Source organism: Arachis stenosperma, unplaced genomic scaffold (genome assembly GCF_014773155.1).
Source record: "Arachis stenosperma cultivar V10309 unplaced genomic scaffold, arast.V10309.gnm1.PFL2 arast.V10309.gnm1.Scaffold_100025, whole genome shotgun sequence".
NCBI lineage: Eukaryota > Viridiplantae > Streptophyta > Magnoliopsida > Fabales > Fabaceae > Arachis > Arachis stenosperma.
In genome coordinates, this window is record NW_026651369.1 from 2,741,209 (window position 1) to 2,754,284 (window position 13,076).

Consider the following 13,076-nt stretch of genomic DNA (forward strand, 5'->3'; position numbering starts at 1 on the left):
TCCAGAAAAGTGAATTTTAAATAAAAACTAATAAAAATATACTAAAAACTAACTAAAAGATACTAAAAACATACTAAAAACAATGCTAAAAAGTGTACAAATTATCCGCTCATCAGGCATTCAGAGCATCAATTTCAAGAACTCCTTTCCTCTGAGACATTCCACTATTCACGGAGTTCCTCTCAGAAGTGTACATGAATTGGTTATTTGTAACCATGTCAATAAGTTCTTGAGCCTCTTCAGGCGTTTTCTTTAGGTGAATAGATCCACCTGCAGAATGGTCCAATGACATCTTAGAAAACTCAGATAGACCATAATAGAATATATCTAATATGGTCCATTCTGAAAACATGTCAGAAGGACACTTTTTGGTCATCTGCTTGTATCTTTCCCAAGCTTCATAAAGGGATTCACCATCTTTTTGCTTGAAGGTTTGAACATCCACTCTAAGCTTGCTCAGCTTTTGAGGAGGAAAGAATTTATCCAAAAAAGCCGTGACCAGCTTATCCCAGGAGTCCAGGCTATCTTTAGGTTGTGAGTCCAACCATGTTCTAGCTCTGTCTCTTACAGCAAAAGGGAAAAGCATGAGTCTGTAGACTTCAGGATCTACTCCATTCGCCTTAACAGTCTCACAAATCTGCAAGAACTCAGTTAAAAACTGGTAAGGATCTTCAGATGGAAGTCCATAAAACTTGCAGTTCTGTTGCATTAAAGCAACTAGTTGAGGTTTAAGCTCAAAATTGTTGGCTCCAATGGCAGGAATGGAGATGCTTCTTCCATCAAATTTCGACGTTGGTTTTGTGAAGTCACCAAGCATTCTCCTTGCATTATTATTGTTGGGTTCGGCTGCCATCTCCTTCTCTTGTTCGAAAATTTCTGAAAGGTTGTTTCTAGATTGTTGTAATTTAGCTTCTCTTAGTTTTCTCTTCAGAGTCCTTTCAGGTTCTGGATCAGCTTCAACAAGAGTGTCTTTTTCCTTGTTCCTGCTCATATGAAAGAGAAGAAAACAAGAAAAGAAACACTACAACATTTTTTAGCTATTGCAACATATCCTGCAAATAACACTCAAAAAGTGTTATTTAAACTAACTAAAGACAACATTTAATATTTGTTACATAAAAATAAAGCTGTTGCAAATCTTTCTTAACAACACACTATAAATGTTTCTTTTTGATCAATTAAACTACAAGTAAAAAGTGTTGCTTTTGTAAATTAAACAAGCAACATTTGTGATATTTATATATTACACTTTATAAGTGTTGTTCTTACAATTTTTAATAAGCTTCTCATTATAAATGTTGCCAAAACTCAACTAAAATTTTTTCTCTAAAATTTTGACATTCTCTCCAATATTTTAACAAAAATATATTTTTTCCTTTTTTTAACTTAGCACAAAATACATCTTTATAATTTATATATTATTTATTGATTTTTTTTTTGGCCAAAGACCTGGACCAATAAGAGCCCAAGTCCAAATCAGAACCCGAAACCCACCCACGTCTCTTCTCATTGTGCAAGAGGTGCTGCACTTGTTAGCCATAGCAGCAGCTACAATTCCTCAGCGTGGTGGCGCAGCCGTGACGACATCAATAAACCACCGACGACTATCCTCTGCACTGATTCAAATCCTACTGAGTTCAAAACAAAATTCCAAGTCTTATTTTCAATTAGAAACCCTAACCCCAACCATTTTAAACCCTTCTGCACGATTTACCCTTGTTTGTTCGATTTCCTCATCGTTGCTTGTGAAGTTGTGTTCCTCTCTGCTCGCATCGCCGTCGTGCTTGTCGCTGCTCGCGCGCTGTCGTGCTCATCGCTGCTCGCATCGCCGTTGTGCTTGTCGCTGCTCGCATCACCGTTGTGCTTGACGCTGCTCGCATCGCCGTCGTGTTCGTCGCTGACTTGCATTTCCTCATCGTTACTTCTGAAGTTGTGTTCCTCTCTGCTCGCGTCGCCATCGTTTGACCTTCGATCGTCTTCGCTAGCAGTTCGAGCTTCCATCATTTCTGCTCGCTTGTTCATCACCGGGTACCTATGATTCTGCCTATTCCTTTTTCTTTTTCATTTTGAATCCTAATTTTAATAATGTTGATGTTGCTATTATAGGGTTTTTGGTAATAATGTTGCTGTTTCGAGCTTGCCGTTCATATTTGTGTATATTTGTGTATTTTGTAACCAGATCTATAAAGTCTTTAGGTTTTGCTTGCCGTTCATCTATGATCTCTTCCAATTTGCCAGCGTTCTTCTGCTAGGGTTCATCACCGCTGATCATTGTTTTACAGGTACTCATGATTTTATCTCTGTTTTTCTTTTCTATTTTTGTGTTTTGAATCCTAATTTTTTGTTATATGAAATTTGTTGCTGTATGTGTGCATTAGTGTTGAAGCAACTTTACTGTCACTGTGTGCGTTTAATGGAACTGCATGTGTATTTTAAATCTTCTGGTTGAACTTAAACTTGTTTTTACATACATAGCTTTGTGCAGTACCATTTTATTTTGATTTTTTTATTATGATTTTAAATTTTAGCTTATATATATTACAAAATACCTGTTGTTTTATTATTATAATGGGGATGAAATGGTTTCAGAGATGGGTTATGGCAGAAGCAGTTGTTGAAGTGATTAGTATAATTATTATGATGAGTTGGTGTGTGGAAGGAGTTGGAGTGAATTGGGTAACACAAGCTACACATGATTTTTACACTATGATGGTTATCTCTGAGTAGGCCATGGATGATTGTGCTCTGAAGTGTAAGTAATAACAAGCATGTTTGGGTCTGTAATGCTCCTCTCTACTTGTTTCCTTGCTGAACAACCCTTTGAGCTGCTGCATTTATAATACCCCCTAATAATAATAAAAATAAATAATAATTAATGTCACAGACTTATTCATCTTAAGAAACACAAATTTAACCTCTCTATCACCAACAATAATCAAATTGACAATGTCATTTCTTCAATCAATAATAATTAAAAGGAGATATTGCTTTTAACTTTGGGTTGCTAAAGAAATTAAGTGAAGCTTGTTGAATAGTATGTGGTTGTGTTTTTTAAAACCTCGAAGGTGTGAGTGTTGAATGGTCAAGAAACATGGAAGAGACACAGTAGTACACGGCAAGAAATTGATGATTTCAATTATAGGCCAGCAATATTATATAACTTACTATAAGAATACATACACATATTGATATTAATATGTGCATTATTATTTGTTGCATCTAGCTAGCGTGTTTTTACAATTTAATTAATATTTGATGGATGTTACCAAGAATATTATTGTAATTAATAAGGAGGTAAAGAAAAAGAAATTAGGAATGTGAATGAAGTAGTTACGTTGGATAAGGTGAACCTTTGATAGGTTTCTGACCGTATTTCCTCCAAGCCCACAAATCTGAAGGAACAATCTCTCCAGTTTGTCTGCTGTTTGCAGCTGCTGGTGCAGGAATACACACCACCTTTTTCGCCTGATTCTTCCTGCACATACATTTAACTTAATTAATTTAATTTAAGCTACACATGCATGTTCATTGCAGCTGTTTGATTTTGCTGACAAGTATAGAGGATCGTACTCGCTTTCTTGCCCATTCTACTACTTCTACTCAGGTTACCAGGTATAATCTGCCTTGGGTAACGATGAGCTTAGAAAAACTCTTCAAACCATTAATTTTTAGTATTTTTCATTTTTTTGTTATTATTTAATCTTTATAAATACTAAATTATTTTTAACATTGGATTTCCAAGTCATGGTTAATTTGTTAGCGCCCTGAGGCTTGCTCTGTAGTCGGTTCCATTGAATGTTCAATAAATATACTTTTAGAAATTTAATTTCTATGTTCACAATGTATTTTTTTCTGGTAATGCTAATTTGACTACCTCAACATCTCCAAATTGATCTTTTAGAGACGGTTCTTGTATTTATATTAACATGATGTGTATTTGCACAATTGCTAAAAAATATACATAGTTGTTGGTAATTGGAAATTTTGTGGTTATCAAATTAGTATCATTTCCCTTATATAACACAATTCATTTTCACTCATACTCTTTCTCATCTCCTCTAGTCTCTCCTTCTTATAAGTAAAACTCTAAGGCTCAAAACCATGGCTTAAAAGAGAATGAACATATTCCTTCTTTGATGCTTTTCCTGGGGAATGAAATGGAATTAGTGAATTACCACTTTTAAGCATAAACATATATAAGGAGGACCAATTATGAGGACTGGGTCATTGGGTGGGCCAGCTAGCTACTGTGGTTATTTCTAGAAATTACATTATTGAAATTGACATCCTAATCATAATGATTAGTATAGTAGTGATGACAAATTGATAATAGATTAATAGTGATTAGTTCATTTATGTAGAGTAGTCCACTAAACTAATATTCTTAGTCCTGTTATATTTGCGCATAATAAAATCCAACTAACTAGGCTTCTTTGGATGGCTTCTTTCAACGCCACATATAACTCATTATTTTACAGGTCTCGTCAAGAAAGAAACTAAAAAAGAAAAAAAAGAATTGTGGTCTGTGTTCTTTATTAAAAATAATTAGAAAATATTTATTTTTTAAGTTTCTTTTTTTCTCATTTCATCTTATTTTTATTTGATCTCCTTAATGCATTTAGATGTTAGTACTGATCATACTTGGAGACAGTTTTCATTAAATAATACTGCACTTAAAATAGACATCCATTAATCCTGACTTAAGTTATAGTTTTAGTTCCAACTTGATAATTCACTATGTGGTCTGCAGATACTTAATAAGAACTGGATCTGTTCTTTTTTAAATTTTCTAAATAGAATCCTATGTGAATGAAAATACCTCATTTATACTGATCTTGTTTTGAATGTTGGAAAATATAAAGTTTTTAGTCTTGTTCTATTTCAGGTTCCCACCGGAGGGTTTAAACTAAAAAAATGTATTGTTATAGTATGTAATATGTATATATCTTGATTTTAGAGCCTTCAAAGTCAATTCCCCCTGGAGGAGGATTCTTTTTGAAAGCTAATATAATTTATAAATAACTAATTAAGTAGATTTAAAACATACATGATCATGTTTTGTGGGGTCCATAATTAAAATATACATGTGAATTGCTTATGCTTTAATTTATTTAGATATAGCAGGCGAGAAGTCAAAGATACAAATGTTAAATGATATATTACCTCTTAATTCTAATTAAAATAACAGTGACTTGTCACAAACTCACAATAGTGTCCCGTGTCCTTTTAGAGTTTGGGATTTGGTAGGCATTAATTTAAGACAGCTTGCTTTTTAGGTTTGAAATTAATCAAATCATCCTTTAATTTCTGTCATCTATTTATATTTAATGGGTAGCTGATATGGACATGACTGGTAAACAGAGCTCTCAGCCATCAACTTGAATAAAATGTGTGTTTCTAAAATACATATTATTAAGTGAATACAATTTTTGTGAAAAGGACATAAAATCTAAGTTTTAACTTTTAATATGTTCATTATATCATTATTAAAAGTATTAAAAGTTCCCCCAATGAAGTTCTCATCTCAGAAACTTCCATTAATGCTGCATCCCTACTCTCATTTGCTTCCATTAACTCCCTCTTAAGTGTCTCAATTGAAACTATTCACATGTCCTTAAGAACTTGAGAAACTTTCTCAGATTCAGTTCTGTTTGGGGAACTCATCATCACATTCTTGCTATGCTTCTTCTTGAACCGAGGAAATAGCCATGACATAACACCTTTACTTTTAGGCTGTTTTGGAAAGAAGCATGAGAATCAGTGAGTGGAACAAGCTAAAATTGTTATGTTTTCTTTTAATAGGATAAACTTAAGAGCCACCAAGAAGCTGGAGACACTCCCGAGAAAACATTTACTGCAGTATTTGGCAAAGAACAACCAGGAAGAGTTCGATGTTATGGGAGGACAATCACAAAAACATCTCTGCAGAAAGAACGGGAGATTGCTAAAATTAAGCAACAACATGCAGAGACTATAAGTTCAATGAAAACTGAACTTCATGAGACAAAAGATAGAGTCCAAAGTTTGGAGGATCTTGTGAAGCTTCTCTTGCAACAGAGTTCTCTTGGCACAAATATTGATGAAGCACTATCTTTATTACGAGCCAAGGAATCAACACATGATATAAATAGTAAGCTATGTTCGAATGGCAACGATCGTCCTTCCTCATCAACTCGTGATCCAAAGTGATGACCAGGTATAACAAAAAAATTTGCAGTAATTTTTGTGATTTATCATTTATTGGGAATGGACTATCAACATTTTTGGCCTTTGCTTTCTCTGTCTTCTGCCATCTTACTTCATGGTGGCTTCTGCAATACACTCTTGCTATTTTTAATCAATCATCTTTTTTCTTTTTCCTTTTTAATTACTTATTTTGTAGCGTTGTGCTACTGTGAGGAAGAAAATTTTTTTCTCATTGCTGAAATAATGTGGCTATGTTGGGGAGTGATGAGTGTTGTCACTGTAACAGACTCTAGTAACTGCTGTTTCATTCGCAGGAATGACAGAAATTGTCAAAGGAGTTGTTTCATATCTTTATCTTTTCATTTTTTCCCCCTTCAAATTTATGTTTCAGTCATTTATTTCTCTGTTGCTTTCTCTCAAACATAAATTAATTAATTTTATACGATAGTGATAATAAAAGAATAATCATTAAAAAATAAAAGAGAAAAATCTAATATAGCAGTAACGTTATTTCCTTCCACACCAAACAGTTATGTGAGTGAAGTCTCTTCCTGTGAGCTTGTTCCTTCTGATTCTATGATTCTAAATAAGAACTACTAAGCTAATACCTTTTTGGAGCAATCATCGTTATCTGAATTGCATTTCTCTTTCTCAGTTTACTTAGGTACTTCATCAAACACATACCATGCATCATTTTCCGTTATTGCACCTTTTATGTTTCAATTTCTTTTTTAAATGCAACTTTAACTAAACTCCAATTCATTTAAATACAGCAGTTATTGGACTCAGTAGAGGCAAGAGGATTTTGAGTTCATCATACCATTACTCTGATGTTACCGAAAAGCTTTCATTTGGCACTGATTTTGGATCCACACACTATCAGATTGTTCCAACAAAGTCAAGCATAGATATAAAATATGCAAATAGATTGACATTATTTTGATAAATATTAATTACTATTTTGTTATGACAATTATTGTTAGACAAGAATTTTATTATTTGTTGAGAATTATTGATGAACATGTATTAGAAATACTAATTGAACTTTTTAATATCTATTTTAATTAGAATTTTATTTTTAGTTATTTTTTCTCTTTTATAATTATTTTTTATTGTGCACAAATTTATTTATTAATTAAAATAATTACACATGTATGAACAAAAAATTTTATTGTAAATTTTATTTTTTATATTTTTATTACAAAAATAATTTTATTTTTATCAAAAAGGCAACCCTTTTATTAGTTGCATATTTTGAATATCAGACAACACTTGTATGGTTGCATATCCAAAAGAAAAAGCAACACTTGTATAGGTTGCATATCCAAAAGAAAAGACAATATTTTAAAGGGTTGCATATTCAAAACTAATAGGCAACACTTCAAAGGATTGCAAATTCCAACTTATAAGCAACACGTAAAAGAGTTGCATTTTATTGCAAATAGGCAACACTTTTTAGTAGTGACCAAAATACGAGAGAAGAGACAACACTGCAAAAGTGTTGTCTCAAACACACCTTTGAAGTGTTGTTGTTTTTCAACCAAAGGCAACACTTACCAAGTGTTGCTCTCAAAAGCGTTGCTTTTGAAACAAAAAAGTGTTGCGTTGATCTAAGGCAACGGCTGCATATGCAACGCTGACAAAAAACGTTGCCTTAGGCCCAAAAGTGTTGCCATTGATCAAAAGCAACTTTTTGTCAGCCTTTAGGCAATACTTTTTAAATGTTGCCTCAACCTGAAAATGTTGTAGTGAAAGAGGAATCTTCTATGTCACAGTATAGAGATTCCTTTATGTTAGTAGAAGAAGAAAAGAATAGAAGAAGGAAAAGTGAAGAATCCAAACACAAGGGATAGACTGGGTTCGGATTTTTGGGTGAAGGGAGGTGAAGAGTAATGTTAGTAAATAAATAAATAAATAGAAGAAGAGAAGAGAGAGAGAATTCAAAAAGTAGAGAGAGAAAAGTAGTTAGGTGGTTTTGAAAAAGATAAGAAACAAACAAAAAGTCAACTTGTTAGTTGAAAAAGATATTAAAATCAAATTTGAAAAAGATAAGAAGGTAAGAAGATAAGATATTTTAAAATCAAATTTTTGAAAAAGATAAAATTTTGAAAAAGATATGATAAAAAGATAAGATAAGAAAATAAGATAGAAAAGGTATGTTTGAAAAATATTTGATTTTTAAATTTGAAATTACTTACTTCACTAACAAGAAACTACAAGATAAGATTCTAGAACTTTAAAGATTGAACCTTTCTTAACAAGAAAGTAACAAACTTCAAATTTTTGAATCAATCACATTAATTGTTAGTGAGTTTTCGAAAATTAAAGATAAAATTAAGAAAAAGATTTTGAAAATTATTTTAAAGAATATTTTTGAAAATTTTCGAAAAAAAACAAAGATAAAATTGAAAAGATATAATTTTTGAAAAAGATTTTGAAAAGATAAGATTTTTAAAATTGAAAATTTGACTTGACTTGTAAGAAACAACTAATTTTAAAAATTTTTGACTAAGTCAACTCAAATTTTCGAAAATTAAAAAGGGAAAGATATTTTTTTATTTTTGAATTTTAATGATGAGAGAGAAAAACACAAAAATGACCCAAAACATGAAAATTTTGGATCAAAACACAAGATGCATGCAAGAACTCTATGAATGTCAAGATGAACACCAAGAACACTTTGAAGATCATGATGAACACCAAGAACATATTTTTGAAAAATTTTGATGTAAAGAAGACATGCAAGACACCAGACTTAGAAATCTTTAATGCATGGACTCTAACAAACGAAAAATGCATAAGAAAAACAACAAACAACACAAAACAAGAAAACATCAAGATCAAACAAGAAGACTTACCAAGAACAACTTAAAGATCATGAAGAACACCATGAATGCATGAATTTTCGAAAAATGCAAGAAAATTTTTTTAAAGCATGCAATTGACACCAAACTTAAAAATTGACTCAAGACTCAAACAAGAAACACAAAATATTTTTGGTATTTATGATTTTAAGATTTTTTTATATTTTTATTATTTTTTCGAAAATATTTTGGAAAAACGAAAAAGAAAAGAAAAATTTTGAAAAAGATTTTGAAAAGTTTTTTAAAAGAAAATTACCTAATCTGAGCAACAAGATGAACCATCAGTTGTCCAAACTCGAACAATCCCCGGCAACGGCGCCAAAAACTTGGTGGCCGAAATTGTGATCAACAATAATGGCTCTTTGGCATGTGCCTAAAAACTAACTCAGCACTTTCTTTCCACAACTCCGTTCAACTTAACCAGCAAGTGTACTGGTCATCCAAGTAATACCTTACGTGAGTAAGGGTCGATCCCACAGAGATTGTTGGTATGAAGCAAGCTATGGTCACCTTGTAAATCTCAGTTAGGCAGATTAAATGGTTATAGATTTCGAAAATTAATAATAAATAGAAAATAAAAAGGGATAGAAATACTTATGTAAATCAAACGTGGGAATTTCAGATAGGCGTGTGGAGATGCTAGAATCCTTTCGAATCTCTACTTTCTTATTGCTTTCATCCAATCCTTCTTACTCCTTTCCATGGCAAGCTGTATGTAGGGCATCACCATCATCAATGGCTACTTTTACTCCTCTCGGAAAAATGGCCCTATGCGCTGTCACTGCACGGCTAATCGTCTGGAGGCATCACCCTTGTTGATGGCTACATCCCATCCTCTCAGTGAAAATGGTCCAAATGCTCTGTCACAGCACGGCTAATCATCTGTCGGTTCTCAATCAGGTTGGAGTAGAATCCCTTGATTCTTTTGCGTTTGTCATCACGCCCAGCCTTCAGGAGTTTGAAGCTCATCACAATCATTCAATACCGGGATCCTACTCGGAATACCACAGACAAGGTTAGACTTTCCGGATCCCCATGAATGCCGCCATCTATCTAGCTTATACCATGAAGATTCTGTTGGGGAATCTAAGAGATATGCGCCCAGCCTAGAGTAGAACGGAAGTGGTTGTCAGTCACGCGCGTTCATAGGTGAGAATGATGATGAGTGTCACGGATCATCACATTCATCAAGTTGAAGTGCAACGTATATCTTGGAATAAGAATAAAAGAGAATTGAATAGAAGGTAATAGTAATTGTATTGAAACTTGAGGTACAGCAGAGCTCCACACCCTTAATCTATAGTGTGTAGAAACTCCACCGTTGAAAATACATAAGTGAAAGGTTCACGCATGGCCGAATGGCCAGCCCCCATGATCTGAGAACTAATCGTCCCAAGATGTCTAATACACTAGTAAAAAGTTCTATTTATAATAAACTAGCTACTAGGGTTTACAGAAGTAAGTAATTGATGCATAAATCCACTTCCGGGGCCCACTTGGTGTATGTTTGGGCTGAGCTTGGTCTATTCATGAGCTGAGGCTTCTCTTGGAGTTGAACTCCAAGTTATAATGTGTTTTGGGCGTTCAACTCCGGATCATGACGTGTTTTTGGCGTTTAACTCCAGACAGCAGCATGTACTTGGCGTTCAACGCCAATTTACGTCGTCAATTTCCGAATAAAGTATAAACTATTATATATTTCTGGAAAGCTCTGGATGTCTACTTTCCAACGCCATTAAGAGCGCGCCATTTGGAGTTCTATAGCTCCATAAAATCCATTTCGAGTGCAGGGAGGTCAGATTCCAACAGCATCAGCAGTCCTTTTGTCAGCCTTTTTCAGAGTTTTGCTCAAGTCCCTCAATTTCAGCCAGAAATTACCTGAAATCACAGAAAAACACACAAACTCATAGTAAAGTCCAGAAATGTGAATTTAACATAAAAACTAATGAAAACATACCTAAAAATAGCTTGAATTTACTAAAAACTACCTAAAAACAATGCCAAAAAGCGTATAAATTATTCGCTCATCAGTCATCTACCCAACAATCTACCCAACAATCCTCTAAAAGCCCGGCCTAACAACCAAGTGAACCAACAATCAGCAAATCCAAACAAATTAAAGTAGACTACGCCTTCCCAATCGAAACCCTCCTGGTTCTATAGGACCAAGGCCTTACAAAACTCAACAAAAAACCTTGGGCTGACATTTGCAGTAAGTCAGATGAAGAAATTGAGTTAACACAAATGATATCCCAAATGGCCAACCAAAAAATAGTCATACAAAGACAAAAAGAAAAAGCTATTATCCAAACACCACAAACATCCTCAATTACCACCAAAACACAAAAGCCCCAAACTAATTACAAGCCCACAAACAAAACCTCAAACATTATCCATATGGAACCTGAATTCTGGGATAACTCACCAAACAAAGTCATCCTAAAGATTTTCCCCACTGGATTCCACTTCAAACCATTGGCACCCAACAAAACCCGCCAATTTTACGAATTCATCCTAATAGATACTGACTTAGTAGCTATTAAACATTACAAAGACAAAACCAATCCTGATCTTATAACCCATTCAACCATCCAAATCCTCAGAATTTGTCCCCAAAGCAATTTGGGAATAACTTAAATAAAATTCAAAATTTTCTCAAAAGTATGACCCAATAGGTTTTAATTATTGGGACTACTTGGAAGCCTGGACTAAAGTATTTTGGTTCCAAAATACTCAGCACAGACATTCATGGTTAATATATTTTAAAATAAAAATCAATTATGTTTTTCCAAATTGGTTCTACCAATGGTGGTACTTCTTTGGGCCAATCCCAGAGATTCTACCCTCACCTACGGATGAAGGGTATAAACTTTTTCAATCAAAATTTAACAGTCAGGAAACATGTATTCCTGTAATGTTAAAATTATTTTCAACTTTTTCATTGGCATGGGTATTCTCATAGCAATACAAATATGTGAAACCTGACCACCCAAAATCCTATCCAATCCTGCAAAGGCATGGTTATGTGAACTGGTGGCCTCAATTTGATTCATCAATGGCCTACCCAGAAAATGTCAAAGAATGGTTCAAATCCAATCCTGATAGTCAGAAGATTTCGGATCCAGAAACAGCTTTGTTTCTCAATCAGAAAGCCCAAATTGCCGCAGCCCTCACAGGTGCTCAATCAAAAGAAACTCTAACAAAACTTCTTCAGCAAATCATGCAAATGATCGAAAAAGATAAAAAACACAAAGAAGATCCAACTTCGTTAGCAGAATCTTCAAGCGGTTATAACCAGAATGAAAATGACTATTTTGGAATTGACCTAGGAGAGGATTAGTTTTTAATCTTGAAATTTATGTAATCACAAAATTTATAATCATATCAACTTGTACTGTAGAAATAGTATCAGTTAGCATAACCTGTACTGTAGAAATAGTAAAAATTTCAATTATAAAAGAACGCCTCGTTCTCATTGTGAGGCACCCTTTAGTTTTACAAACATAGAGAGAAGTTAGTGAAAGAAGCTTTGAGAAATCCCTTGTAAGCTCTCAAGTTCTTCTTCTTCTCTCTTCTTTTTTTTCAATCATTCAATAAAACTTTTATTCAGTTCTTCATTTTCGTGTTTTCATATTTACATTTATGCATCTGCATATGTGTGCAGACTACTGCTACATCTAACATCATACTAACCTGCATATGCGTGCAGACTACCGCCGCATCTAACTTCATATCTACTTTATTATCCTTGCATCTGCATTCATTATTCTGACATCTCCTTTCTCTTCTACCCCTTCTTCCCCTTTCCCTCCTTGATCCACTTCGGGACATCTCTCTCTCTCTCTCTATATATATATATATGCACTAAGAATCCTAAAAGACGTAAGAAATGAAATGCAAAAGTGTTTGGGATTAGAAATTTGTCACCCAAAAATGCCAACCGGTCAGACGACCTCCCCACACTTAAAAGTTTGCACCGTCCTCGGTGCCTTCTAAGATAAGTAAGGGGGTATGGCGACTCTCCAA

At 33.8% G+C, this 13,076-nt stretch overlaps 1 non-coding gene across 1 annotated transcript; it reads left to right on the top strand.

Annotated features, from left to right (window-relative positions):
* The first annotated feature begins 350 nt into the window (after positions 1 to 350).
* Positions 351 to 454, top strand: LOC130959889 (small nucleolar RNA R71). The gene has a single exon (XR_009078880.1). It is a non-coding gene; the product is annotated as a small nucleolar RNA R71 (small nucleolar RNA).
* The last annotated feature ends 12,622 nt before the right edge of the window (positions 455 to 13,076 follow it).